The 27,768-nt window shown below is 39.2% G+C and overlaps 1 protein-coding gene across 1 annotated transcript in view; it reads right to left on the reverse strand.

Annotated features, from left to right (window-relative positions):
• TSHZ2 (teashirt zinc finger homeobox 2) overlaps positions 1-27,768 on the reverse strand; it is a 259,346-nt gene that overhangs the window by 41,870 nt on the left and 189,708 nt on the right. The window lies entirely within an intron of this gene.

Here is a 27,768-nt window from a genome sequence, read left to right on the forward strand (position 1 = left end):
CTTCTTGACCCAGCCTCTAAACTCAGATTTACTGGCAAAATGGCAGAGGAGTTAGCATATCAACTTGGGGTGTGCAGCAGTGCAGAAGAATCTGACAGCCTCCTGGATGAGTTCTCTATTTACCAACTCTACGACACTGACAGTGTTATGAAAGGGCCAGTAAACACAGCAGTGCTCAAATTCTGGGGCACTGTTCTTGGCGAGAAGCAGGCATGGGGCCGAATTTGCTGTTTAGTTAGACTCATGTTGATTCTTTCGTGTTTGCCTTACTCAGAGGCAGAGTCTTAAAACATCTTGACAAAACCTAAATGATATCAGTGTCTAAATGGCCTGTCCTGCCAAAAAGTATAATGTGGGAGATTCTCAGGTGGTGTACACCGGAGTAGCTCTGTTGAAGTCCATGGAACTACACTGATTTACACCAGCTGAGGATCTGACCCATTGGTACTACTTTACTATAAAATTATGATATTACTGTAATATCAGTTAGCATGTCCTGGAACACAAGCAGGTAAATTCAGAACATAGGCACAATCTTGCAAAGACTTAGGCAACCTCTCATCTTTATTTCTGTGAGTCGTTCAGTAGGACTACACATATCACTAAACCTAAGCAAGTACATATGCTTTTCCGGGAACAGAACCTAAGGTTGAATATTTGTTAACATTCTAGCTGTCCCATTGTGCTAGGCATTGTACAAATGCAGAGTAGCACAGAGTTTACAGTCTCAAGAGACAACACAAATACTGGGTGGGGAAAAGGGATATACGCAAAAAGAGGGGGAAGTGCAGGACATCATAATAAATACAATTATTATTAGCATTATTTTTATTAATAATAGTAATAATAATAATTGACATAATAATTACAAATAAATAGGCCAAATCCCCAAATCCTTAAATAAATGAATCTTCTGTAATCCTGCCCTAAACTATACAATAGTGTTACTCTGCACTATTAAACAGCTGCTGTGTTTCAACTCAGAGTTGACCACAATTCAGTAAGGGCTGATCCTGCAACTATGTGAAACCTCATTGAGTCTGTTTCAGGATGAAGGCCTCAATCAGTGGGACTCCTCATATGTTTAAAGTAAGTCATATGCACAAGTGTTCACAGGACCAGGGCCTACATTTATAAAGCACTTTAAAATCCTTTTGTGGGAAAGGTATCGGACAAGTATATGAAATTATTTATTACTCAAATTATTTTAATTCTTACTTCATATAAATTGACCTAATAATTTGTGGCAGCACCATTCAAAGAATAACTCTACCAGCAATCTAGAATGAGATTTTAAAAGCCACCTAAAGGATTTGGAAGCCAATACCCTTTAATTGTAATGGGAATCAGGCCCCCAAATCCTTTATGTGGCTTTGAAAAAATCTCAGCCCTAAAAATATAAAAATGATCATGTGATATTTGTTAAGTGACCAAAGCAGTTACAGAAATCATAGTAAAAATATTGCCAGAAATGTTCAGAACTTGATATGATGATTATCTTAAATTTGTAATTTGCATACTCTAAATGAAACATTTCAATTTAAAAACCTCCACAAATATGCAGATGTCTGTGAAGATGAATACCAGTATCCTATACTTCTGACTATCAGTTTGTCAGCTTTTCCTTTTGTGCTTTGTTGCAGCAAATATAGCTTTGTATAGCAACAGAAGGACCATCTTTCATTTCAACTGAAGGCCACTCTCTTCAGTTCAGTCATTTTAGACAAATGCTCTTCATAAAATAAGGCAAATGTGTCTTTTTTGTTTTCTATGGGGTTCGGCTGTTATCCTCTGTCAATGGATTATTATTGAAGATAAAACCTTAACAAGCATTTTCTTTTTCAACTCCTTTTTGGGGTCGTATTAGAGCCCATTGAAGTTCTGTGAATCTGCAGAAAAAAAATCAATGACAGAATTCACCATCTGCTGCATAATGAAATAGACGTGAATAATATAGCACCAGTTGAGGGGGTTGAAAGTGATCAAATGTTGTTCAGCACCTCAATAATATTTCCTTGGAAAAAAGACTCGGATTACAGACTTCAGTGTCAGATTTTTTATTTGTATTTATTAACTCCATGGCTGAGAGTGGAGTCTAGTATGAGGTCAGGGGGTTTGCAAAAAGCTTAATTTCTTTTGGATTGTGGCAAATATACCCAGATTCAGACAGTAGATCCCATAGCTTTAGAAGTCCAGAGGGCAAGGAAAATGTAAGCTAACTTACTGCACAATTGATTTAACATTCTTACAGATGTGACTTTGAATTGTTACTTTATTCCAGTTACATGCATCATAAAATCCTACATTTCCAGCAGCATTCTCTTTTTGACATTAATAAAGAGCTATAACTTCATACTCTGAAATATTCCAAAATAAGAGAGAGATCCTAATATGTCCAAACTTAAAGTATCCAATATGTCACCGTTTAGAAAAATCCTCCTTATCTGGTAGGCAAATTGGGAAGCCTTAGACTGTGTGAGCATTTTTATGAATGAAAAAATTAGTCTCTCCTTCCCAAATTTTGGTCAAACTTTGGAAGAAAAAACAAAAATAAAAAACTCCTTTAATAGCTGATGATCCTATCATCCTATGGGAACTCAGTTCAATCTTTAAAATGATCCACGTCACCCGGAAATATGGTTAAAAACACAAAATCAGTTTGTATCACTCATTAAGGCGTAAATAATTGTTTCTGTTTTCTGGTCAGCTCTGTGGCACAATGGGAATGATAACTGAGATTCATGAAACCTCACTACATATCTTCAAAGAATATAATGAAAAGCCATGTGTGCATGGTGGACTCAGTCAATGAATGGAAGGGAGTGGTACTGAATATAGGTTCATTGTCACAGATGTTGCTTCTGAAGGTACTGTCTTATCCCTGGGGGAAGGCAGGTATTCTACCACGCTTGAAGAAGGTTCAATGTACACTTTCACCTCTGTGTATGTTCATATCTCAATGCACTCTTAATTATAGTTACTACTGATGCCTCCACGTTATATTCACACCCCCATTTCCTGCTAGGGATTTAACATGTGTTTTCTCTTTCTCTATCTCTCTCTAGATTTTATGGTCTTTCCCATTTCTATCTCACTGCAAATCCACTCTACCATGATGATTTCCAAGTTCTTCAGTCACTTTATTGTTAATGCAACTACTAGCATTGCCACCATGAAAAAAGACACCGCATTTTGGCTTCTATGTTAGCCAATATTGTATCTAGAATTATCAGTGTGCCCCCTCCAAACTATCTCGCTCTCAGGCCATGCTACACTTTTCATACACACTTTTCATACACATCCTATACCCATTTTTTAAAAAAAGACTCCATAATTATGTTGTAAAGAACTCTAAACAACTGAGGCATAAATACATCAACACACATGTAATGGAGTGGCCCACTACATCTCCTTAAGTCAACAGACCAGATTTTTTCCCCCTCTTTCAGCTTTCCAAATGCCTTTGCTTGTCTTCTATCCTCAGCCATTTTAGGGTAAAATGTGTCTATTTCGCAAAATACTCTGATCCCAAAATTTCTCCTAATTTGTTATTTTCAAGTTTTGTTTATACCAAATACACTTTTACTAATTTTCACTTTTCATTCTCTATGAACCTTGAAAAGAAAACCCTCCTTCTTAAATATTCATTCATTCAAATTAATGGGCATTTGCTTGGAATGTTGTTGTTTCCGTGCCCCTCCCCCCAACCGTGAGTACTGGCAGATCAAAAGTTCACAGAAGTATTCTGGTGCAATTTGTAAATCAATTGCAAAGAACAGTGTGCATTGCTACATTTCTAATGGGTTACAATTGAAATGCTACATTTTCATTTTCCACTGACAATGAAAAACACCAAGTAATATACTAAGGCCAAAAATTATTGCTGGAACTTATGAGCCAGTCATTTCCTAACAGCTTTATTCCTTGAATGCTGTCTTATCAAAAGTGCCCAGGATTTTATTGAAGTGAACTGGTCTAATGAAAAAAGAGCATTTGATGAACAGGCTTGACTGCAAGCTCAATTCCATTCCCCATACTTCCAACTGGGTTTCATCAGTAAAATAGCCATAAACTATTCCAGGTAGCCACGAATGAAAATACCAACTACGATTCTTCTTGGATGGCATGGATGTTTGGCATATATTGTTGATGGCACATATATATAAATGAACAGACAGAACATCCCTCTTCATTGTGAGGAAAGAGTGCATTCCAAATAATCTAAGAACAATAAAAATAATTATTAGCCTTTAATTGTCCAGCTGACCAGATTTAACACAAAATGAGGTAATAAAGTTAGACTTCTAAATATGGACATTAGCACCTGCCTGATTTTCAAAAGAAGGGAGCACACAATAGATCCAACTGAAGTTTTGTGGGGGTCTAGAATTAGCCGTTCCAAGAAGTTACTATTTAAATTGCCAAGAAATTGATTCTTGAAACCTTGTTTTGATCTGACATAGAATCAGTTTATGTGGGGCAGTTGAAGTCACCAATTATTGCATCTTTATTAGGTTTGGTTGCCTTTTGATCTGCTTTAAAACCATGCAGTATCTTTTTTCCCTAATAAAGTTGTTAGTTTTACCCTACTATACATCTATATTGTTATGACTTTTGGATTTCTGTACTTTTGATCTCATGGATACAGATTAAAATGGAATTACAGTAACAAATTAGGCTGCCTCACAGTATCTAGGGTAAATAAGATTGAGTGACTCATAGTTTCACAGTTATAAGGTGGCTTACACACTTTGGTACAGTCATCCAGCAGACATAGCCATAATGTATATTCAGGTGCCAGACTTGTCAGTTTCTCCTCCATCTCCCCCCAGGGTGGGGGAGTTAATTAGCACTGGCTATTCTCCGGCAAACCAGAGCTGAGAAAAATCTATTGCAAGGTGAGTTCTGCCATTCTCTTTTTAAAAACATTACTCTAAGAATAAGTCTATACTGAAACTGGAAGCTTGCCTCTGAGCTTGGATAGACAAACATATGCTATCTTGGCTGGAGCTAGTGCACTAAAAATAGTAACACGGAGTTGACTTTGCAGCATGGGCGGATGCTCAAGCTAGCCACCAGTGTGGACCCAGGAGGGCAGGCAGGCTTGTATTTGAAGGGGACTAGCTTGTGCCGTCACCTGTGCCACAATGTGCTTGCTGCTATTTTTAGCACTTTAGCTCAAGCAGAACTAGCATATGTCTCTCTACCCAGGCCAGAAGGCACTCTCCCAGCTGCTGAGTAGACCTAATGAGTCAAACTCAGACCGAATGAGTGGGGGTACAACTCCACTAAACTTCATGGAGCTGCAACCACTTAAGCCAGAGCCGAATTTTGGCTCTCAGTGTGCTAGTTTAAAATGTAGCATACATTTAGAGCTATGAGAATAACCAGTTTTTCCAGTTTGGTGGCCAAACTGAGAAATTTATTTAAAAAAAAATTCAGTTCAAAAAAGATTGTATCCAATCAAATGGAATGTTTCATGTGATCTGATGATTATGAAACCCTTGAATAGAAAATTCGAAATGTTTCATTTAGAAAATGTCAGACAACATGTTTTGATTTTTTGGGATGTCCCCCCATTTTTCAACTAATTGAAACAATTCAGTGAATTCAACAAAATTCATGAAATTTTTCAGTCAACCCAAATCTGCATATTTTGGCAAAAGGAAGTTTTGTCCAAAATTTCTTCCTCAGCTCCAGGTAGATTCTACCATTTCCTCTGTGACCACCACATAGCATGAGTCACATATGTACTAGGGAGGTCCAATCTGGGAGTGGTGGGGAAGGAATTCTTCCCCTCCGAGTGTTGAGCTGAGGTGTACAGCTAGCCCTTGGGACCAGTGCCATCCTCTTCCAAAAGGGGAAGAGTTGGTAGATCTTCACAGTCGTGGTTCAACCAACTCTGTACCTTCCTCAGACTGCCCCTCTACAAAACCTCCTGGCAGCACACAGAGGCCCTTCAAATCCTGTCCCACACAGCCCACTCCATACTCCCACCAAACTTTGCAGTGGAACATCACTGGTTCTGTAGTTCCAGGATTCTCCATGCTTGTAGGGTGTGTGTCCAATAATGTGGCACCCAATACTGACCCAGCCAGGGCAGTTATCTTACCTTCCTCACCACAACTTTTCAAAATTCCCCTTGCATTTGCAATCAGTAGCCATTAAACCTGAACCTTCCTTGAACAGGAATTCAGGTCACATCACAGGTTGCTGCCAAAAAAGGCTCTGTGGTGTTATGCTACCACACACAAGGTCAGCTTGAGTGGCATATGCAGCCCTTCTACTCTAACCATAAAAATCCCAGACCGCCCCCCCCCTGCACGCTGGTAAAAGGCTGCTGGCACTCCCCTGCCTAGTTTTTTAAGTCATTGCCTTGGACTCATTATTGGCTTGATATAGCGTAGTCATTTATAACAAAGCAACCCAGACTTTAATTAATAAGCCCCTTTATGAAAGTGACTATCCCAGCATCTTCTAAAGGAAGTTAATATGTATTCCCTTAAAAAAATACCAACAGCTAGATGAGGCACTAAAGCTAAACATTAAGAATTTATGTGATTGGTGTTTATAATATTCATTAATGTTGCCAATTAAACCTTGTTTAAGGAAATCTGTTACGAGGAGAGATGACATCTCTGCTTTTGCAAGGATGTGAAAACACACAGTCAGCATGCACAGAAAGAGGCTGGATAATTTTTATGACCAACAACATCTGTAGTTATTCATGTTAAGATAAGGATAATCAAATCTCATGCTTCAGAGTGTAAAACTGATTGCTGCAAGGGTCAGGAAGTAATTGTCTTCTTCCCACGTAAAGACCTGCAAAATTGGCTAGAGATATGATTAAAAGTAAGAAAGGGTTACTGTCCTATAGTTTGGTTGATATTTGGCCACCTGGTGCAAGATAGCAGATTTGACATACCAACTAGTATTGCCATATAAGATTCACAACTCCACCCCCCACCCCGTTGTCCGCCCCACGTATTCTGTACAGCAATGGATAAATTTCAGAACATGAGGAAAAAACACATTCGCAAATACTTTGTGTGTGATTGTACACACACACACATATATAATGTGTATACACATACATACACCTATTTTATATTACACATATATTACGTATACATATAGCAAAAATTACTTGAAGTTTGAAGAAGACACCTAATAACTTGATTATATGTACATTCCATAGTACATTTTACAATCACGCTAGGACTATCCCACTTCACTGCACCTTAGATTGCCAATATGACTAGATTAATTAAAGCACGTCCAGCAAAATGAGTACAAACCATAGAGAGGAAGCTTACCGCATGTCTGCACTTGATCACATTGTTTTGTTAGTCAGTGGCCTATGACGTTTCCTACTGAATAACAGAGAGAGCTGAAGAAGTTTTCCTTTCAAGGGATTCACAAGCACAATAAGATATTTATTGTATTTATCACAGAGATCAAACCCGCACACAGATGTCATATTTCTTGAATTCCATCAGTAGATCAGACAAGCAGTCTCTGGAAAGAGGACATTACAGCCAGAAAGTTCAGAGCATACAGGCTTTGAGGGCCATTCCTGTCCCATTTTCTGTCATGCACCCTGAGCCTTTGTTGTCTCCGCAATGCTGATAAATCAATCCATCAAAAAATTTCCTCAGTGAAACTCAATCAAGAAAGGTCATGTCAGCGGGAGAGGAACAGATTAAATTAGCATCAAATTAGACATGGAAAGTGAGTTCTGTCAAAATCATCACAGCGCTCAGCACAATTAGAATATGTTAATTATGCATTTCATTAAGGTAGTGCTCTTTGAATGCGAGATGAAATGTCAGTGGTGTAGGCATCCGAAAAAAGGAAGATTGCCAGGCACAACTTTCTCTAGACAATGTGTGACACCTTCATTAACATCAAGAATCACAAGTCTGTCTTGACTTTTTTGTAAAGTATTAAACCGTTAACTGTTTGCTGGCTCTCTCAACTTCCTTTCCCATTCTTTTTTTGTAAAGTATTAAACCGTTAACTGTTTGCTGGCTCTCTCTACTTCCATTCACATTCCTCTCTTGATAAGCTGCAAGGCTAGCTTTCTTTCATTGCCAAAGCCCCTGGGACAACTGCGAGTGTCCGGCAGGCACCAAAAAAGTAGCAGCAATTTAATGAAGCCTTTGCCGGATGTGCCTGGGATCATACCGCTGCCTTAAGGGGGTGCAGCTCAGATGGCGATGCAGAGCTAGCTGAGCTATTGTAGAAAAGAGGGGATAATGAAAGGAGAAGGGAAGGATTGAAGGAGGAGGAAGGTGAATCAATTTTAGTTTAGATCCAGTTGCAAGATATAATCAACATAAGGGGGAGTGGGAAATGCAAACCGACATCTCACAAACCCTAATTTGGGGAATTATTTTGTATATCAAACGTCTTTGATTCCTTATAACGAGCTGCTTTTCAAAGAGAAAAGTGATCCCTTGTGAGTTTGGGCAGAGGTCAGTGCTTCACAAACACTAGTTACAAGCCCTAGCTAAGAGATGAACCACTAGATTTCAGCTTCAAGAGTGATTTTTTAAAATCTGTTTTTCTAAGCATATGGGCCAAATTTTTCAAATCTGGATGCCTAAAACTATGCTCCTATGTCTGTATTTAGGGACCTAAAAATGTGGCCTCATGATCAGAGGTAGCAAGCATCCCCAGTGAAGCCAATGGGAGCTCCATGGGCTCTGTCTTTCTGACAGTCAGGTCACTTATATAAATGCTTAAATAGGGATTTAGGAACCTAACTTTAAGAACTCAGTTTTGAAAATTTTGCCCATTTTTTTAAAGAGAATTGTAAGGTCGAGGAAATGATAATGGAGACTTTTCCACATCAGTCATTCATCTGAAAGCAGCTCAGGTTGATAGAGACCAAAAGTTGTTGCCCTCTGCTGGAAGGCGCATGGCCCAAGTCCAGTTCTTAGTGGACAAGACCACATCTCTGAGCTTCCTAATCACTGTTTCATTTTCAGCAGCAGGGACAACAAATTGAATGGGGATGAAGGCTGAAATATTATTATAGATAACCCTCTTCTCAGTGCAAAAACAGCCTGCAAACCTGCTGTCTGGGACTTTCATATGGATAAGCAGGATTTCGGGTCGAAAGGCTGTAAATCTGGCACCTTCCAGCAGCTCTCCATTCACTTTTATTACAATATTATTTTTAGGAGGGTGAAGCTTTGAAGCTAGTTTCTGAAGACACCATGCTGTGATCTTTTCTGTAACATAATGATACTCTTGGGGCAACGATATTGCATCACAGTATGTTGATGCAACAGCATGCGAGCTTCATGTAGAAGTGTGTTATGTAGTCTATTTATTTTACGTACTTATAGGGCCCCAATTATTTAGTATCTGAACACCTCACAATCTTTAATGTAGTTATCTGTACAACACCCCTGTGAGGTAGGGCAGTGCTATTATCCCCGTTGTACAAATGGAGAACTGAGGCACAGAGAGACTAGGTGATTTGCCCAAGGTCACAAAAGGCAACAGTGGCAGAGCAGGGTCTAGAACACAGGTCTACCATGTTCTAGACAAGAGCCCAAACCACTGGACTATCCTTCCTCCACTAAATGGAAAGATACCATATTCAGATACCAGATTTCCAGACTATAAACACACATCAAAAAAAGTTTGTGAAACTATGCTTAATTTACAGACGCAATTAATGGGATTTGTATATGCAAATCAGATAATTGCACATGCAGTTAATTGGATACATGTGTATATGTATTCAGTTAATTGGATACATGTGTATATGTGATTACCTAATTTGTGTGTATACTTACATGCCTAAGATGTTTGAAAATCTAGGCCCACATATCTAGAATCCTCTGCTTACTCCCTTCCTGCCCCAGATTTAAAAAATAGTTTACTGATGATATTCAGAACTATGAGATTGAGGAAAGGGTTACAAGGAAAATTTCACCAGGTCTTTAATGAGCTTCCCCTTGGTTTATTATAGCTTTTGTAAATCCTGCCTGGAAATTCAAAGTTGCCAAATGCTCCTCCCCAAAGAAGCATACTCTAGCTTCCAATGCCCTCAGGATTCTATTTTAATATAACTGATTCCAATATAGTCAGAAAATGCCAGCAAGCTAGTTGGAGCCAGAGTCTACTTCAACACACTTGGCTGGCCTTACAACTTTCTGAAATCTCTGTTTTCACTGGAGCTAGAAAAAAGAGATTTTTATCATTTGAAAGAAAAACTTAACTCCCAGAGCAAACAAGCTCTAAGATTATGTTGGTTCTGCTCACTAGCCCAGAGCCAAGAGGCCTAAAGATAAACTGAAAAGATTTGTAGTTCTTGTAAATGCAGCACTGTATTTAAAAAAACAACAGATCCAGTTTTTGGAAGATTGTATTCTAGAAGAGGTAACACGGTCCCTTTCAAAGATCTCTGATGGGATATATGCTTCATTCTGGGAAGTGACATGGAGAAGAGTAGCCCTCCAAAGGAATCAACTCAAGCTCTCCTATTCAAGATAGCAACATAAAGTGAATCCAGTTACATCATAGGTGTGTTAAGCTGCATGCAAATCTAAGTGGCACCAGGAAAATCTCAACCAAAAAAGGCTGCTCTCAACTCACCACAGAATTACAGTGGACCAGACATCAAGACTGCAGATATGTCCCATGCGAGAGTCTCCTGCTTTGCAATTTAAAATGCAGCCACCAATCCAGACCTGAAAATAATTACTTTTAATTATTTTAACTTATTATTTTAACTTTTAATTATTATAACTTTTAAAGGCTGACTTTTGCACCTCGCTTGGGATATCTGGATTCCTGCATTGTTCTTATTTCATTTTAAAAACAATTCAAAAATGGTTCTTGTAGTGGCCAGATATTTTAAAAAAATGAAGTTTTTCTTTTCTTGCGCTTGTTGGACCCTAAAAGACCATGAAATACTTGACTTTAGGAAAGATCAGAACAAGAAGCACACAAGAAATCCTGACCTTAGAACTTGCAATGAAAATTTGTCATCGAATAACTTTGTAATGGACCACAGTCTTTCAATAGTGTTGCTTTAATTTTTGTACCACATCTTGGGCCATATCACCAGATTTGTCTGAGTTAGGCTTGGCATCTGACCTGAGATAGTAGTGCAGATAGCCAAGCTGGCTTTTAGCTCTTGATTCTTGATCCAACTGGAAACTAGCCTGAGAAGAACTTAGAGCAGCCTCAGCGACTTTTCCACTAGCTGGGGATCATCAGACTATTATAGTGCATCCTATTTCAATCCCCTCCTGACCTCTGCCATGATCCTTGACTTGCCCACAAACACCTCTATAATTGGGAAGTGGTGGGGAAAGAGAGTGGCATAAAGCAGGCATAGCTGCCTCTATGCCTTCCCGGGTTTTCCCTTACTCAGGGGAATCTCCAGCTGGCCTGTAATATCACGTCATTGTCCCCTTGCTGAACTGGGAGCCAAGCAAAAGGGACAGAACAAGATGTCAGAATATTTTAATAACATTGGGCCAAACCCAGCCCTGTTATAGCTTAACTGTTAATGGTGCCAGTTAATGGTATCAATTCAGGAATGGGTATGACCTAACCTAACCTTTCTTTTGAAGCGGTAAAGACCTGATCATCCACTTTATTACACTGGTTGTATGCAGGCATGACCCCATGAAAGCTGACAGAATTACATGGTTGTAAAGCTAGCATAAAGGAGTGTAGAATCAGGACTGTATATTTCTAACATTTTTCCTAATGGAAAGTCAAATACAAACCTAAAAAAATAAAGGCCTCACAAATAGCTTTCCAGGCTTAATGCCCACTGGAACAAGAGTTTGTTTTTGTTGAAAATATAATAGAATTAAAAATCAAACCCATTAATATCTTGACTAGGCACAGCATGTTAATTGCTTATTCTCTAAGGTAATAGAATGGGTCACTTTTGCCTAATGAAATAGTGTTTTACAGAAGTGGGATGTAGAAAGAATGTTTGCCCTACAGCATTGTGAAGGAGTGGGACAAGTGGTTCACCCAATTATGTTACCAGTAATCAAAGTGGCTTTCCTTTTGTAGATCTCCAGAAAGCTCCCACTGGGTGAACTAGTTCAGAAACAAAAAGAACTGACTCCATCTGTCTCCCATACCCTACATTGAACTCAAATTAACCCTCCTCTCTTTTCTCATCTCCCAAAGTGGCTGCAACTTCCTTTACAAGAAGCCATGAATCTCATGTAGGCCTTGGAAGCCTTTTCGTTCATCTTCTTATGACACTTCAACAGGTTCTGGCACTTTCTTTTTTGACTCATTCTCTTCCACTGGGGCCTGGTTTGCTTCCCCGCAAATACCAAGACACTCCAAATTGCTCAACCTTCATCTCCAGTAGGGCTGGTTCCATCTTTTGTATTCTGGTCTTGGTTCTCAGTCCATTTAATGTTTTTTAATGGAAAGCAGCAAGATGAAAAGACATTCCTTGAAACCTTACTTCAGAGTTTTAACTAGATAGCATTAAAATGCATGTACAGCACTTGGCTATGTACAATTGACACTCCTTTACATTAATTTCTAAACTTGGGACACTAATTCAAGAAGCAAATGCCTTGTGATGTATATTTTCAGCTTGAACTCCTTTTAGAGTATCTCTGCAATGCACCTGGCACTAACTTCCCAGCTTGGGCAGACAGACGCACCAGCTCTACATGAGCTAGCATGCTAAAAATAACAGTCTAGTCGGGGTAGCACAGATGGCAGCTCGGGGTAGCAACCTGACTGCAACTTCCCATGACTCCCTACATACTCGGACGGCTGGCCTGAGCCACTCCTTGTGTTACCCCCAGCTACACTGCTATTTTTAGTGCACTAGTCTGAGCAGCGCAAGCATATGTCTGTCTATCCGAGCTGGGAAGCATGCTCCCAGCTGCAGTGCAGATGTACCGTAACACGGTGCAATTGCAGTCACACAGCTGCGTGCTAGCCCCTCTTACTACCTATTTTTGAGTCAACATTAAGTAAGTTGAGGCACAAGCATTCATACCTGCTTTCATAATTCAACTGTACTCCTGTCAGCTAACTCAGGAAGCTAACAATTCGGTTGAATGCAAGTTTGTGTATTTTTAGCTGTTAGCAGAGCTGGTTGAAAACCCTTTTTAAAAAAAAAAATTGAACAATTAAAAATATTATTTGCAGAAAATTGCAAAATGTAATACATTTTTAAAATTTGATTTGAAATTTTCATTTTATTTTTGAAAACTTAAAAAAAATTAGCTTTGAAAACCAAAACAAACTGAAAAGTGCTATTCAAAACAAAAAAAAAGCTTTGTTTTGTTTCAAAATTTCTGTTAAAAAATGTGAAAATTTTCAACAAAAAGGCATTTTCCCGTGAAACATTTCATTTTAGATGAAACCCCATTTTCAGTGGGAAAAATTTCAAACAGTTCTAGTTAATGATATTAGCAGCTGTGTGTTCTGAACTCAGCTCTTGACAGGAAACCCACCCTTCAGTTGTATTTATGGAAAGACAACATTTACCCCCTAACAGCTACATGTGTATCATCTTTTCCAAGTAATGTTATTACTCAATACATCATTGTACAAAAGGAATCGAGAGATGGCCACTGCTCTTCAGATTTTACAATCTGGATTAGATATGATTTATATGACGTAGGCAGAGATCACGCTGGACAAGGTGGAAGGAGAAAAGCAGAGTCCAGAAGATCCAGAGAGAAATTAAAATATACAAACTGTTGTTTTAACAAGATACCTCATTCAACTATATAATCACAATGGAATCTTGTTTAAGCTACACAAACAACTCCAGTCACAATGTGTTACTACCGACTGACAATACAATCAGCCAAAGAAACCCATGACAGAAGCATTTAAAACAGAACAAATTCTTACTGGCTAATTATACCTTGAGGAAAGCACACTTATTTAGCAATGACAGACCACTGATTACTAGCAACTAGATACTGTGGTGATAGGTACATTAGAAATGTGACTGGAGAAAAAGAGAGGGATTAGATTAATTGTATATTCCACCTTTAACAAGGCTATAGGGAAAAAAATCTAGAAGTTTAGAAAGATAAGGGCAAGGCTGTATTCCACTGCCTGCTTTAGGTGGTTGTTACTTATGTCGCAGTAGTGCAGTAACACATAGAGATATTGATCAGGCATTAGGGCCACCAAATGAGTAAAACAGTTCTTGCCCAAGAGAATTCACAATCCAGGAGTCAGATGAGAGTCAAAAGGTGAATAAACAGCCAAATGGGGGTGGGGGACAAGGTAACAATGAAGATGGGTGTGTTGATATAAATTACTAGTCTCAGATATCATAATAATCTCATGTGGCTGACACCATAACATGTTTTATGGATTCATCATCATTCCCAAGTTATCAGAGGAAGCCAATAAAAAGTTAGTCAGCATTGACAGAGAAGCTTCCGGAGCGGCAGGTTTAGAAGCCACAATCAAAATGTGCCTGAAAAGTAGAGTGATACTAAGCAGAAATCTTGACATTAAATTACAATTAGTAAATGGAGCCATGGGCTATGTTTACCAATTCAGACAGGATGTTTGCAATTAGATTTGTTGAGGACTTTGTTGTGCAATTTGATAAGACAGACATTCCTCAGCGTGTCACTCACATTTCGGTCAAGTTTCACCTGCTTATTCAAATTCAGTCTTCACTCTTTATTGCATATGTTTCATCAATACCAAAATCCCAAGGCTTTCATTGAGGTACAATCATTGTGGACAGTGGCAAAAGCATTTTCAATGAGGGAACGCTCTAAAGTTGCTCTGTCAAGTGCTAGAACTTCAACCGGACTCTTAGTTTTGGACCCTTCCCACCCAACACAATGCCAATCACAATTGCATTAAGGAGTATAGCTTTCATGTCACATTTCAGTCTCTTTATCCACAAAAATATCATTTCACAACAACTCCAGAGCAAACTGCTAAGTTATTGTTACAGACTCTCCTCAGTATCCTGTCTCTTGCCAGTCACCTCACCCCGCTCCCGCCGTCTTCTGGTATATTACACATATTCATACATTTGCAATCTTCTGGTATGTTTCAATATTCTCTTAAACTGTGAGCAACTTCTGTCAAACCCACAGCTAGTTCAGAGTTCAGCAGAACTCAGGGTATGTCTACACTACAAGTGCTGCTGCAGCTCTGCAGTTATGACACTGTAGTGTAGACACATGCTCCAGCGATAGAAGGGGGGTTTCCATCTCTTAAGTAAATTCACCCCCTTGAGAGGAGGTAGCAAGGTCGATGGAAGATTCTTCCATTGACCTAACTGTGTCTACACTGGGCTTAGGTCAGATAAACTATGTCTCTCAGGGTTGTGAATTTTTCACCTGAGCAAAGTAGCTAGGTCGACCTAAGTTTTAGGTGTAAATTGGGCTTAATGAATTGTTTTCTCTCATTTCACTGTCCTGCAGAATTGCCTGCAATGTTCAGATATTAATGCAGACCACTAAGGCTGCTTGAAAATTTTCTGTCAAAACTATTTTTTAATAGAAAATTGGGGTTTCGTTAAAGTAATTTTTTGGGGCAAAAAAATGCAGCATTTTCATTAAAAATTTCAACTTTTAATAAAAAAACTGAAAACCCAAACACCAAAAATGTTTAATTTTCAAAGAAAATTTTTGGTTTTCATTGTTTTTTTTAAAGTCAGATTTGATGAAAACCGTTTTTTTCTTTTATTTTTCTGTAAGTTTTCCACAGAAATAAAAGGCATTTTCGGACCAGGGTGACAGTCAGCAAAGGCAATTCTTACATATCCCAACACTTCCCATACACACTTCTGTCATCTTCTGCATTGCACTGAATTCAGCAACTAGTACACTAAGTGTGAAGGAATAGTGAAATGACCCCTTATAATAAGTCCTATTGTGTTTCTTCTTCTATACATTTTTGTTATGTGACAGAGCCACTCAAATAACTAATAGGTTTCAGAGTAGCAGCTGTGTTAGTCTGTATCCACAAAAAGAAAAGGAGTACTTTTGGCACTTTAGAGACTAACAAATTTATTTGAGCATAAGCTTTCGTGAACCACAAGTCCTCCTTTTCAAATAACTAACTTGTTTCTCAAAATGTCTTAAGAGTTGAAGTTATTCACTTGACTTAAGCCACTACCTACCACAATTCACTACAATTTCATCAGCATATTACATTGCAACAGACATCTGGCACTACAGTGATGAGAACAACACCTACTAGCCAATAAAAAGGATTCTTACCTGAACCTCCTAAAGAAAAACAAACAAACAAAAAACAACTAAAGCTATCTGGCAGAGAATGTGAGCGCAAGGACATTTCAGTGCTAGCTATACAAGATCATCTCAGGGTCTGAGATGACTAGTATAGAGGTAAGAAAATGAGTGAGAGCACAAATACACAGATAGCACCATTTGCCCATGCAGTGCTCATAGGCACCCTATGGGCAGGTCTACACTACCGCTTAAGTTGATCTACCTTACGCCACTCAGGAGTGAGAAAAGACACCCTTCCCTGAGTGATGCAAGTTACAGCGACCTGAGCACTGTCCACGCTGCGATGGGAGAGCGTTTCCCGCTGACATAGCTCCTGCCTCTTGCAGAGATGGAGTGATTACGCTGACGGGAGAGCGCTCCCCCATCAGCACAGAGTGTCTTCACCAGATGCGCTACAGTGGCACAACTGCATTAGTGCCGCTGTGCGGATGTAGTGCTTCTAGTGTAGTCTTACCCTATGATGTCAGATTGTACGAGAACGCAATCAGTAGTTGGACAATATGAAGCTTTTGAAATTTTGGGCCAGGTCCTCAGCTGGTATAAATCAGCATGGCTCCATTGACTTCAATGGAGTCATGCTAATTTCATCCAGTTGAGGACCTGCCCTGTTATATAATTCTATGACTTGTCCATTTATACAAATACATATAAATTAATTTGCAATAATATGTTTGCTTCCTCACAACTGGCATTTTGCCATAAACTTTGCATTGTTTGCCAACTGCCACAGGGTAAGGATCAGGAATTAATTTTCCACATGCAGTACATTTTCCCTCTTGAGAAAGGTTTTTGAAGTACCACTTTAGGTTTTTGCCTTCCTCAGGGCTTACATTTTTTCTAAAAAAGTTATATATCAATAAAAACTTTTAAAAAATGCTTATCATTGACTCTTCTCTTTATATCACATCCATGGATACACTGACTGACCAGGACAGTTACCAGCTGCCTGTACACATATGTGAGAATAATGAGACCATTACTGGAATTCTGTGCCCAGTTCTGGAGTCCACTTTTCAATGATATTGAAAATTGGAAAGAGTTCAGAAAAAAAAGTAACAAGAATGATTCGAGGTCTGGAAAAAAGAAGCTCCATCTATTTAGTTTATCCAAGAGAAGATTACTAGGTTACTTGATCATGGCCTACAAGTAACTACATGGGGCACAGATTTCTGAGAGTAGACAGTTCTTTAATCTAACAGAAATAGGCATAACGAGCTGCAGTGGTTGAGAAATATAGTTAGACAAATTCAGAGAAGAAATAAGGTTCAACTTTTTATATAGGGCTGTCAAGCGACTAGAAAAATTAATCACAATTAATTGCACTGTTAAACCATAACAGAATACCATTTATTTAAATATTTTTGGATATTTTCTACATTTTCAAATATATTGATTTCAATTGCAACAGATATACAAAGTGTACAATGATCACTTTATATTTATTTTATATTACAAGCATTTGCACTGTAAAAAAACAAAAGAAATAGTATTTTTCAATTCACCTAATACAAGTACTGAAGTGCATGCAAAATATCCTTGTCATGAAAGTTGAACTTACAAATATAGAATTATGTACAAAAAAACTGCATTCAAAAATAACAGTATAAAATTTTAGCGCCTACAAGTCCACTCAGTTCTACTTCTTGTTCAGCCAATCGCTCAGACAAACAAGTTTGTTTACATTTGCAGGAGATAATGCTGCCAGCTTCTTGTTTACAATGTAACCTGAAAGTGAGAACAGGTGTTCTCATGTGACTGTTGTAGCCGGCATCACAAGATATTCATGTGCCAGATGCGCTAAAGATTCGTATGTCACTTCATGCTTCAATCACCATTCCAGAGGACATGCATCCATGCTGATGATGGGTTCTGCTTGATAACAATCCAAAGCAGTGCAGACCAATGCATGTTCATTTTCCTTATCTGAGTCAGATGCCATGGGCAGAAAGTTGATTTTATTTTTTGGTGGTTCGGGTTCTGTAGTTGAGTGTTGCTCTTTTAAGACTTCTGAAAGCATGCTCCACACCTCGTCCCTCTCAGATTTTGGAAGGCACTTCAGATTCTTAAACCTTGGTTTGAGTGTTGTAGCTATCTTTAGAAATCTCACATTGGTACCTTCTTTGCATTTTGTCAAATTTGCAGTGAAAGTGTTCTTAAAATGAACAACATGTGCCAGGTCATCATCCATGATTGTTAGAACATGAAATCTATGGCAGAATGTGGGTAAAACAGAGCAGGGATATACAATTCTCCCCCAAGGAGTTCAGTTGCAAATTTAATTAACACATTACTTTTTTAACAAGCATCATGAGCATGGAAGCATGTCCTCTGGAATGGTGGCAGAAGCATGAAGGAGCATATGAATGTTTAGCATATCTGGAATGAAAATACCTTGCAATGCCAGCTACAAAAGTGCCATGCAAATGCCTGTTCTCACTTTATGGTGACATTGTAAAGAAGAAGAGGGCAACATTATCTCCTGTAAAAGTAAACAAACTTGTTTGTCTTAGTGATTGGCTGAACAAGAAGTAGGACTGAGCGGACTTGTAGGCTCTGAAGTTTTACATTGTTTTCTTTTTAAGTCGAGTTATCTAACAAAAAAAATCTACATTCACTACATTGCACTACAGTACTTGTATTAGGTGAATTGGAAAATATTATTCTGTTTATCATTTTTATACTGCAAATATTTGTAATGAAAATAATATACAATTTTATTTCAATTACAATACAGAATACAACATATATGAAAATGTAGAAAAACATCCAAAATATTTCATAAATTTCAATTGGTATTCTATCATTTAATAGTGCGATTAAAACTGTGATTAATCGTGATTAATTTTTTATCGCGATTAATTTTTTTGAGTTAATTGCGTGAGTTGACTGTGTTTAATCAACAGCCCTACTTTTTAACAGTGAAGGTAATTAAGCATTGAAGCAACTTACCTATAGATGTGATTGATTCTCCATCACTTACAGTTTAGATATCTCTGTAAAAGACGTGCTATAGACCACCCAGAAAGTATGGGCTTGATGCAGAAATTATTGGGTGAATTTCTTTGTTCTGTGTTATGCAGGTTAGAAAAGATTATCACAATGGTCCCTTTTGGCCTTAAAATCTATGAATCTATGGTGCACCTGAACATGATTTTAAAAAAAAGAAAGAAATTCCCCTGACAAACTCCCCCTCCCCTTGCAAAAAACCTTTGTTTCGATAGAGTTAAGGTTACAGGTTGATATGTGTAAGGGATGTATGTGATCCTTACAAGAATGTTTTCATTATAGAAAAATATTAAGGGAGAAATCCTGGCCCTATTGAAGTTGATGGCAAAACTTCTATCAACTTCACCGGGGACAAGGTTTCACACTAATGTGGGGATTTTCAAAAGTGTTCAGGATTGCTCTAACTCTGCTCCGATTGAAATCAAACTATAGTCTTTAATGGGAGCAGAGTTAGGATGAGTGTTGGGATGCTTGTATCTTTCTTGGAGAGCTTTATAGGTTTCCTTATATGCAGTATAAACGCGTGGATGTTTGTAGACGAACAGCATCCTGTCGCTACTCAACCCCAGTCCCCATTAAGACTGTGAGCTCAAGACGTTCATAGAGCACTCATTGCCTCACAAGAAGCACTTGACTAGAGGTCTATATGGGCCTAATTTTTAAGCCCAAACCATACTCAAGCCCACCCAACCTGATCTGAGACTGAAAGGGTCAAGTCGTTTTCTGTCCCAACCCCAACCTTTTCCCCTCTGAGCCTGAGTCAGCACCGCGGCTGCCACCTGCCCATGGGGCTGGTGAAGTGGCAGCTGCTCCTGTCATCTGCTAACCCCCACTGCTCTGTATGTGCTGTAGAGTGAGAGGCACTGTGACTCCACATCATACTCACTCCGCATCACACAATGCAGCGAGATGGCAGTGGTTGGCAGGAGCAGGGCACAGAGCCACCACTTTGCCGACCCTAGATGCAGGTGGAGGAGAGCTGACCCATTCCGAACCTGACAGGGTCCCGATTGTTTTCCCATCCAACCCAAACTGGACCTGACACTTGTACACAGGATATGTTGCATTTGGCTTGGGTTGCAGAGCTCCACACTTGATCCTTTAGTGTTCTAGATCCTATGATTCCATGTTGAAACCAATTTCCCCAAGTGTCATTAGTCTAGTGCTTATCACTAAACGAAGCTCAAATGAGAAGACTGCAGCCTAGCCATTAGAAGAGAACAGTTTAGTGTTGTGGGAATCATAATGGCTAACTTAGGAGACATTTAGGTATTCAACTATCTAAAAAAAGATTCTGCTCATCTCTGATAATGTACACTCAAGGGAGAGAAGAAGGTAGACGTTTGGCAATATTACGGAGCAAATCTAAGATAGTTTCGGTGACTGTTTTGAGAAAGGTAACCTCATCTCCAAATATCCGGTTTTCCTTGAGTGTCATGCTCTATGTCTTAAATTGATAACTATAGCATTCTTGTAAGGCACATATGTAAACTACAGAAATTAATTTATAACCTTACTTCCATTTTAATTGTGTTTTTTTTCATCTGGGGATTAACCCTTTTGTCAGACATCACCAAGTGTACCTTTAAGAAATGTCTATAGTAAAACATCCACATGATGTTTACTGATACAGTGAGCTGACTAAGGAAGAAAGAACTATCCTAAATGGACATATTGTTTTAACATTTACTCCTACCCCTTCTCAAAATGCCTGCTCCTCTGACTTTACATTATATATTATCTGCCACACCGTATTTTTGTGTGTGTAGTGCATGGTTCTCCTTCACTACACTACAGCAGATTAGTGCTCATTCGCCTCTTTCCCTTGCTTCTCTTCAGATCGTTACACATGACAAAACAACTGTCCTAATTACAGCAAGTGTTCCCAGCTCTGTCACTGTGACAATTACTGCAATGAGGGCTCAATATCTGCAGCAGACAGTAAAGTATTACTGCAGTTGTGTTTGATAGTGCTCAATTGTCCCCTTGAGAATTCTTCAGATCTGTGGGTTGTGGAGTGTGTGTGTGTGTGTGTGTGTGTGTGTGTGCGCGCGCAAGGGGGTAAGGACTTATTCCCCCATATCCTTTGCTGACAGGGTTCAAAAGTTGAAGGCAGTGGTGATGACAAAGGATGTACTGCCTGAAACGTGGAGTTCATTTAAAAAAAAAAATGGAGAGGCCATTTGTAGATATTAGGATAGACATTTTCATATGCACACGGACAAAAATGGCTTTCTACTTTCTCCAGAGAGAATGAGAAAATGGTGCTTATAAACTGACCCTCTTTTCTTTGCTAGACTCTGAAACACCAGGAAAATGTGAATGACAGATGGACCATTCGGAGATAGAGAAATATCTCCACTCTTTTTTCTTTTACCTTGTTGTTTAGATCTTACAATTTTCTGTTGCTGCAGCTGGGGAGTCAAGACCATTATAGTAATATAACCCAGCATTCTAAAGCAATGTTCCCAACCCCAGTCTCACTGTATCTAGCAACAGGAAGAGTATCTATCTATTGTGTTGGTAACAATAATGATACTATTCATGTTGATTTAAAAAAAGCAAACACAGAAAAGTCTCCTATTGTTTTGAAGGGATGGACCCTGCAGTGCTGATCCAACTTTCCGCTGTCCATTCAGGTGCTGAACACCTTTTACCTCACTTGCCTTCCTTGTCGACCCCGCTAATCATACTGCAGATTTTGTCTGTTTTCAACAGCAGCATCACGTTCTGCACTGTATTCTCTTTACCCCGAGTGATGAAGGCACTACTCTCTGCATCTGTAGCTCATCACACTCCCTAATTTGATTCACTCAGATGCTCCCCTTGTAAAACCTATGAACAACGCAAAACTAGGAGTTGTGTAACTGCTTCCTCTGCCCTAGAACTGGGAAACAAGAACCAAAGGCTGAACACTGATCACGGGAAATTAATGCTGCCACTTGTCATTAGCGGACCAGTCTGGCGTTCTAATTCTTCTTGGTTAGGAATAAAGCAATATCTTATATATCAGATAACATCTTTATTATAAGCATCTCATGCAGCCTTTCCTCTTCAACCCACATGGGTTTCTTCTGCTCTTGGCAGAGATCAATGAAGTCAATATTTCTGACTGCAAAGCTTTCTATGACTTACACATATTTAAAAGGATAAACCCCAATCAACAAATCCTCTGCTTGAACGTAACCATTCTAATCCTTATCTTTGAACCTCTGGATTCCAGCAAATAGTTTAATGATGGAGCACATCTTCCCAGCACTCTGGAAATAACTATTGTGATAACATGAGCTGGACAACATTGCCTAGGTTTGCCATGTGGATTTTCTCCAGGAAAACCAGTAAGTGGTGCTACAGTTTCACAAGTACAAAATGTTATCACAGAGGCCTTTTAATCTGGTATTAACAATAATGCAGTGCCCTTTACATATCAGTATTCCAAAATGCTTCAGGTAGGTACCATTATCCCCATTTCACATATGGGGAAACCGAGGCACAGAATGATTGTCTGACCTGTCCAGGGTGACACAGCAAGTGAGCTGCAGAGTAGGTAACAGAAACCAGGGATCCTGAATCTCATGCCCTGCTACAATAATTAGACCCACTGCATATTGTTAAAATAAATATATCTATATCTATAAATACTTTGAGGAAATATTTATTATTGTTTATTATTTATATTTTTAGTAGTATCTAGAGGCCCCAGCTGAAATAAGAGCCCCATTGTGCTGAGTGCAGTACAAAAACATAGTGAAAAACAGTCTCTGCCCCAAAGAACTTAATCTCACTGTGCTTAAACTCCCATCTGTTTAATTGGGATGGTAATAGTTCATTTCTCTCTCCCTTTGCCTGATTTGTCTATTGAGATTTAAGTGACATGCAAGGTCACACAGGAAGCACAGAGCTGGGGAATTAATCCCACCACCTGAATGCCACAACCACACATGTCCCCAGGGCCTTGGGTGATGATGAACTCTGTCCTGTTGTCCCAGTGGTGAATGTCCTGCCCTGCCTGCTAGTGGGGCTGCACAGAGAAAGGCTATCTTCCCGGAGTAGGTGTTACAAGTCTTTCTTTGTTCTTGACCCAGTGATCCTGTCAATTACCACAACCCTATTAATGCCTTTCAAAGATTATCCACTAAAAACCTGAGGCAGTTTGTTCTCATTCAACACTGCTACATAATCCTGCCTGAGGGCCTGACAGGGAATTCTGCATCTCCCTTATACTACAGTATCCTGCAGTAATGGGCCTAAAAACTACAAAATTAGGGCCTAAACCTGCTCCCACTGAAGTCAATGCATTTTGCTATTGACTCTAATAGGAGCAGGAGCAGGCCCTTAGTGTTTGAGGCCATTACTCTGGAATACTGTGGTATTTCTATAAGGTGCAGGGAAGGAGACAATTAAGAAACTGGGAGTCAAAATCATGGATTTGCTACATTTCTTTAAATATTAAATCATGTTGCATGACTCACTCTGGGTAATTGCCTAGATTATGTTCAAGGAGTTGAATTTGACCATTATGAGGTTTATTGTAGGCCTATGAATTTATCATGCTACAACTACCATCTCTCCAGGCTAGATAAATTCAAGGTAAGTGCATTTCAGTAAGATCCTCTTACAGGTGAAAGGCCTCTAACAAGATTTAGGCCTTAGGCCTTCTAGTTAGGGTGACCAGAGAACAAGTGTGAAAAATTGGGATGGGGTGGGGGTGGGGGTAATAGGAGCCTATATAAGACAAAGCCCCAAATATCGGGACTGTCCCTATAAAAGCGGGACATTTGGTCACCCTACTTCTAGTTTACACTAGAAAAGGTTTTACTTGTTTCACTTATGACAAAAGCTTACAAAACTGTCCCACAATAAAGTAATTTCATACATATTCCTCTGACACTTTTCATACCCCTTAAGCATTAGCATCATTCACATTTGGGCAGCATTTTTCATTATTCACGTTTTCAGCATACTTAGGAAGATAGTAAATTCCAAATCTGTAATTGACTTGTGCTTAGTCTAAGTGGCCAGAGCAGCTAAACAGTTTTCAAAACTTGTCTGCACAAAGCCTGTGAACACAAACCAGATTCTCCATTAGCAAAACAGAAATAGAATCCACTAAACTCTTTTGGGTAGGGACTGTGTTTTGATGTGTGTTTGTAAAGCACCTAATAGAATGGCAGGCTCTGACTGGGGCTTCTGGATTCTTCTGGAATATAAAATATAATAATAAATTGCTCACTGGGTTAAGAGTCAGAGAACTTAAGATGAAAAAAGGAGTGAGTTGTGTAGTGAGCTGTAGCTCACGAAAGCTTATGCTCAAATAAATTGGTTAGTCTCTAAGGTGCCACAAGTACTCCTTTTCTTTTTGCAAATACAGACTAACACAGCTGTTACTCTGAAACCAGTTTAAAAGTGCTTCCTCAGTTACAGATTCCATTGCCGAAGCTACAGTAAGCAATCTCTAGCCATGTATTAAGAGTCGGAGGAATTCCGCTTGGTCCTTGATTTTAATGCTCACATTTTTCTCTTTCCACTTATCAGAAGTGGGCAGATCACAGATCTAATCAAGCAGACTTTGTAACACCTTGCTTTGATAGGACTTTACAATTTCAAGAACCTTCCTTAAGAAGCAGAGAAAATGTTTAAATACCAAAATAGTTGCAGATCATTACTATTTTGCACTCCGATAATGCCTGCATGCTGTTGAAAGTGAGTCTATTCACAATAGGGCTTGCACAGATTTTTTGAAGAAATTAATTATAAGATAGAGTGAATTTAATTTGAATTTTGTATATGTTAATTTCAGGGCTGAGAGAGAGATTGGTGGATAAGGGGGAGAGGGTGCATTATCTAATGGTCAGAACTAGAGATTGATTATCAGAACTTCTGCGTTCCATTCCCAGCTCCGACATCAACTTCCTGTGTGACTACAAACAAGGGGTTTCACCACCCTTTAGCTCAGTTTGCCTTTTTGGGGAGGGTATGGGGAGATACCATTCACTCAAAAGACTCCCATAGCATATTATAAACTATACCAGCAAAGGGCCATGGGGGCCACATGAAGAGGAATGACAGATAGCCACATGGTGAGCTGTCCTGCCATTGCTTAGCTACCAGCAGCTCCTTTTGTGCCCCCACCCCCCCAAAAATGCAAGTGACTTATGGTGCACAAGTGGCAGAAAAGCATATAGAACCTGATTCAGCGAGGCACTTAAATATGTGGCTTACTTTAAGTGAGTGAGTAGTGTCACAGACTTCAGTAGATCTACTCCTATGCCCACAATTAGGCATGTACTATCAAATACCCGAATCAGGGCCCAGGTCAGCTGGCAGCCATAGTATGAAGCCTGCACCCATGGAAAGCTGCTATAATTTATGCATCACACTGGCAATTTTCAGCATTAATTCACTCATCACACAGATGGAGTATGGGTGCGTGAGAGAGAGAGTATGTGTGTGTGCTCCTTTCCCTAGTCTCTTTGTATTTGTGTTGCCCGAAGTCACAAGCAAGTCTGTGGCAGAACCAAGAATAGAATTCGGACCTTTTGATTCCCAGTACTGTGCCTTGACTGTCACCAGATGATCCTGTGCAGAGCATGAGCACAAGTCCTGTGCATTGCTTAATTCCCATTCAAGCCTTATTTTGAGGGCATAGGTGGGACTTAGCAGCAGAGAGTTTGTGCTGGCCCTCTGTATCACGGTGAATTTTAACCTGATGCAGTACTTTCTCCTGCCTGTTATTTGAACTGTTCTCCAATGATCCTGGGTATCAATGAAGTTTCAATACTTCATCCCAAGCAAAATTATTATTAGCAAACCATTAATGGAGAATGATGGCTTGACCCCAAATATAATAAAATAGACACTCTGAATAATATATGTGAAGCAAAATGTATAAATGATCTAGAGGGTGTTGACACAATACAAAAGCCTTTGAAAACGCACTGCAGGTAAAATACATATTTTCAAGCCTGTACGTTTTATCCATTTCCCCCCCTAAAAATTACAGCCCTGCATAACATGGGTCACTTCTAAGTGTTGTTGGCCTTTTAGCTAGTATAAGATCAGTTTCCCTCACTTGCAAGTTCATTTTCTGGCCACACAAAACTATCCACTCATATTCTCCTGTACTCCCTGGATTTAGTGGCTGACATCAGCTTTCAACATGGCAGCACAATGGCAAGTTTCTTGTGTAAGGTGTATACAGGTATGTGAATTTTGGAAACCAGTAAGAGCAGGATTCTGCAGTCTCTTGAACTGTTATCCTAGGTGTAAGTAACAAGACAAGCTGAATCACCTCTTACACTTTACTTCTTCCAAGAGCTGAAAAAAATATGCTTTAGCACACAGATGAATAGTATCTTTTGGAATTTAGGCAGGACCTTTCTAACTGCTCTGTACCCTTTGTTATGCTTCAAAGACAATAATGTTTATTTCACTGTTTGTGTATCAAATTTCACTAATGGATGACCTGCTTTAAATTGGTCCTGCCCTCCCAGTTTGACTTGTGAATTTGGCCACCTCTTTCGCCTTGTGTGTCCTCTAAATGTGGATAATAATATTCCTTTTCTCCCAACCGCTGTCTGTCTCTAGTCTATGTTGACTGTCAATTCTTCAGGACAGGGACTGTTTCTCATGATGTGTCTGTAGAGTATCTAACATAATGGGGCCCAATCAGAACTGCGTCGTCTAGATGTTACTGTAATAGAAAGAAAGAATGAAAGAACAAAAGAACGAAAGAAGTCAAGTTGCTTTTTGAAATTCATTCTTCAATCCAAACCTTAAATGAGTTCACGGTCCTTTTTTGCGCAGTCATATCCTCCTCACCTTCCTAATACAAGTGATCCAAGTGATTTAAATTGTGGATTTTGCTTACAGTGTCTTTGGTCCATTATCTCTGTTTCAGCGCTTTATCTCTGTGACTCTGTTTTCCCCTCTTCATGCTGTTCTCATTTTCTATGTAAGAACATGGCAAGGTATTACTCCAGGAAGAGCTCAGCAAGGAGACCTTGTCTCTTCACTTATGGTGGAAATGTCAGTGGATACTGTCAAGCCTGGAAGGTCTAAATTTGATCAGTCATATTTTTTCTTCTCTTTGCTTGTAATGTCATCCTTTATCCCTAGGCTACAGTGGAGTTTTGCATCACTGTAACTACACCTAATGTAGAAATGCTGCGCTGGTGCAAATGACCTGTTTCAGACTGGGGTAGGCTACACTGATGCGAGTCACCAATGTAGCATTTCTACATTAGAGGTTTGCATTGGTACAGTTACAACATTCCAAAAATACCCAAACCCAGTGCAGACAAGGCCTATATGTATTTTTAAAAAAAAAAAACGAACAGATTCAATGTGTTAGTGTACATGCAGTCATAAACAACCATGCAATAAAATACAGATTGGCACAGACCAGATCCTATAAATAGTAGAACTAGTAGGAAATTTTATGACTAAACTTTTTTTTTTTGGGTCAGAAAACTGAAACTGTTTGTGGGAAAGGATC

The sequence above is a fragment of the Lepidochelys kempii genome, chromosome 13 (assembly GCF_965140285.1).
Source record: "Lepidochelys kempii isolate rLepKem1 chromosome 13, rLepKem1.hap1, whole genome shotgun sequence".
Classification (NCBI taxonomy): Eukaryota; Metazoa; Chordata; order Testudines; family Cheloniidae; genus Lepidochelys; species Lepidochelys kempii.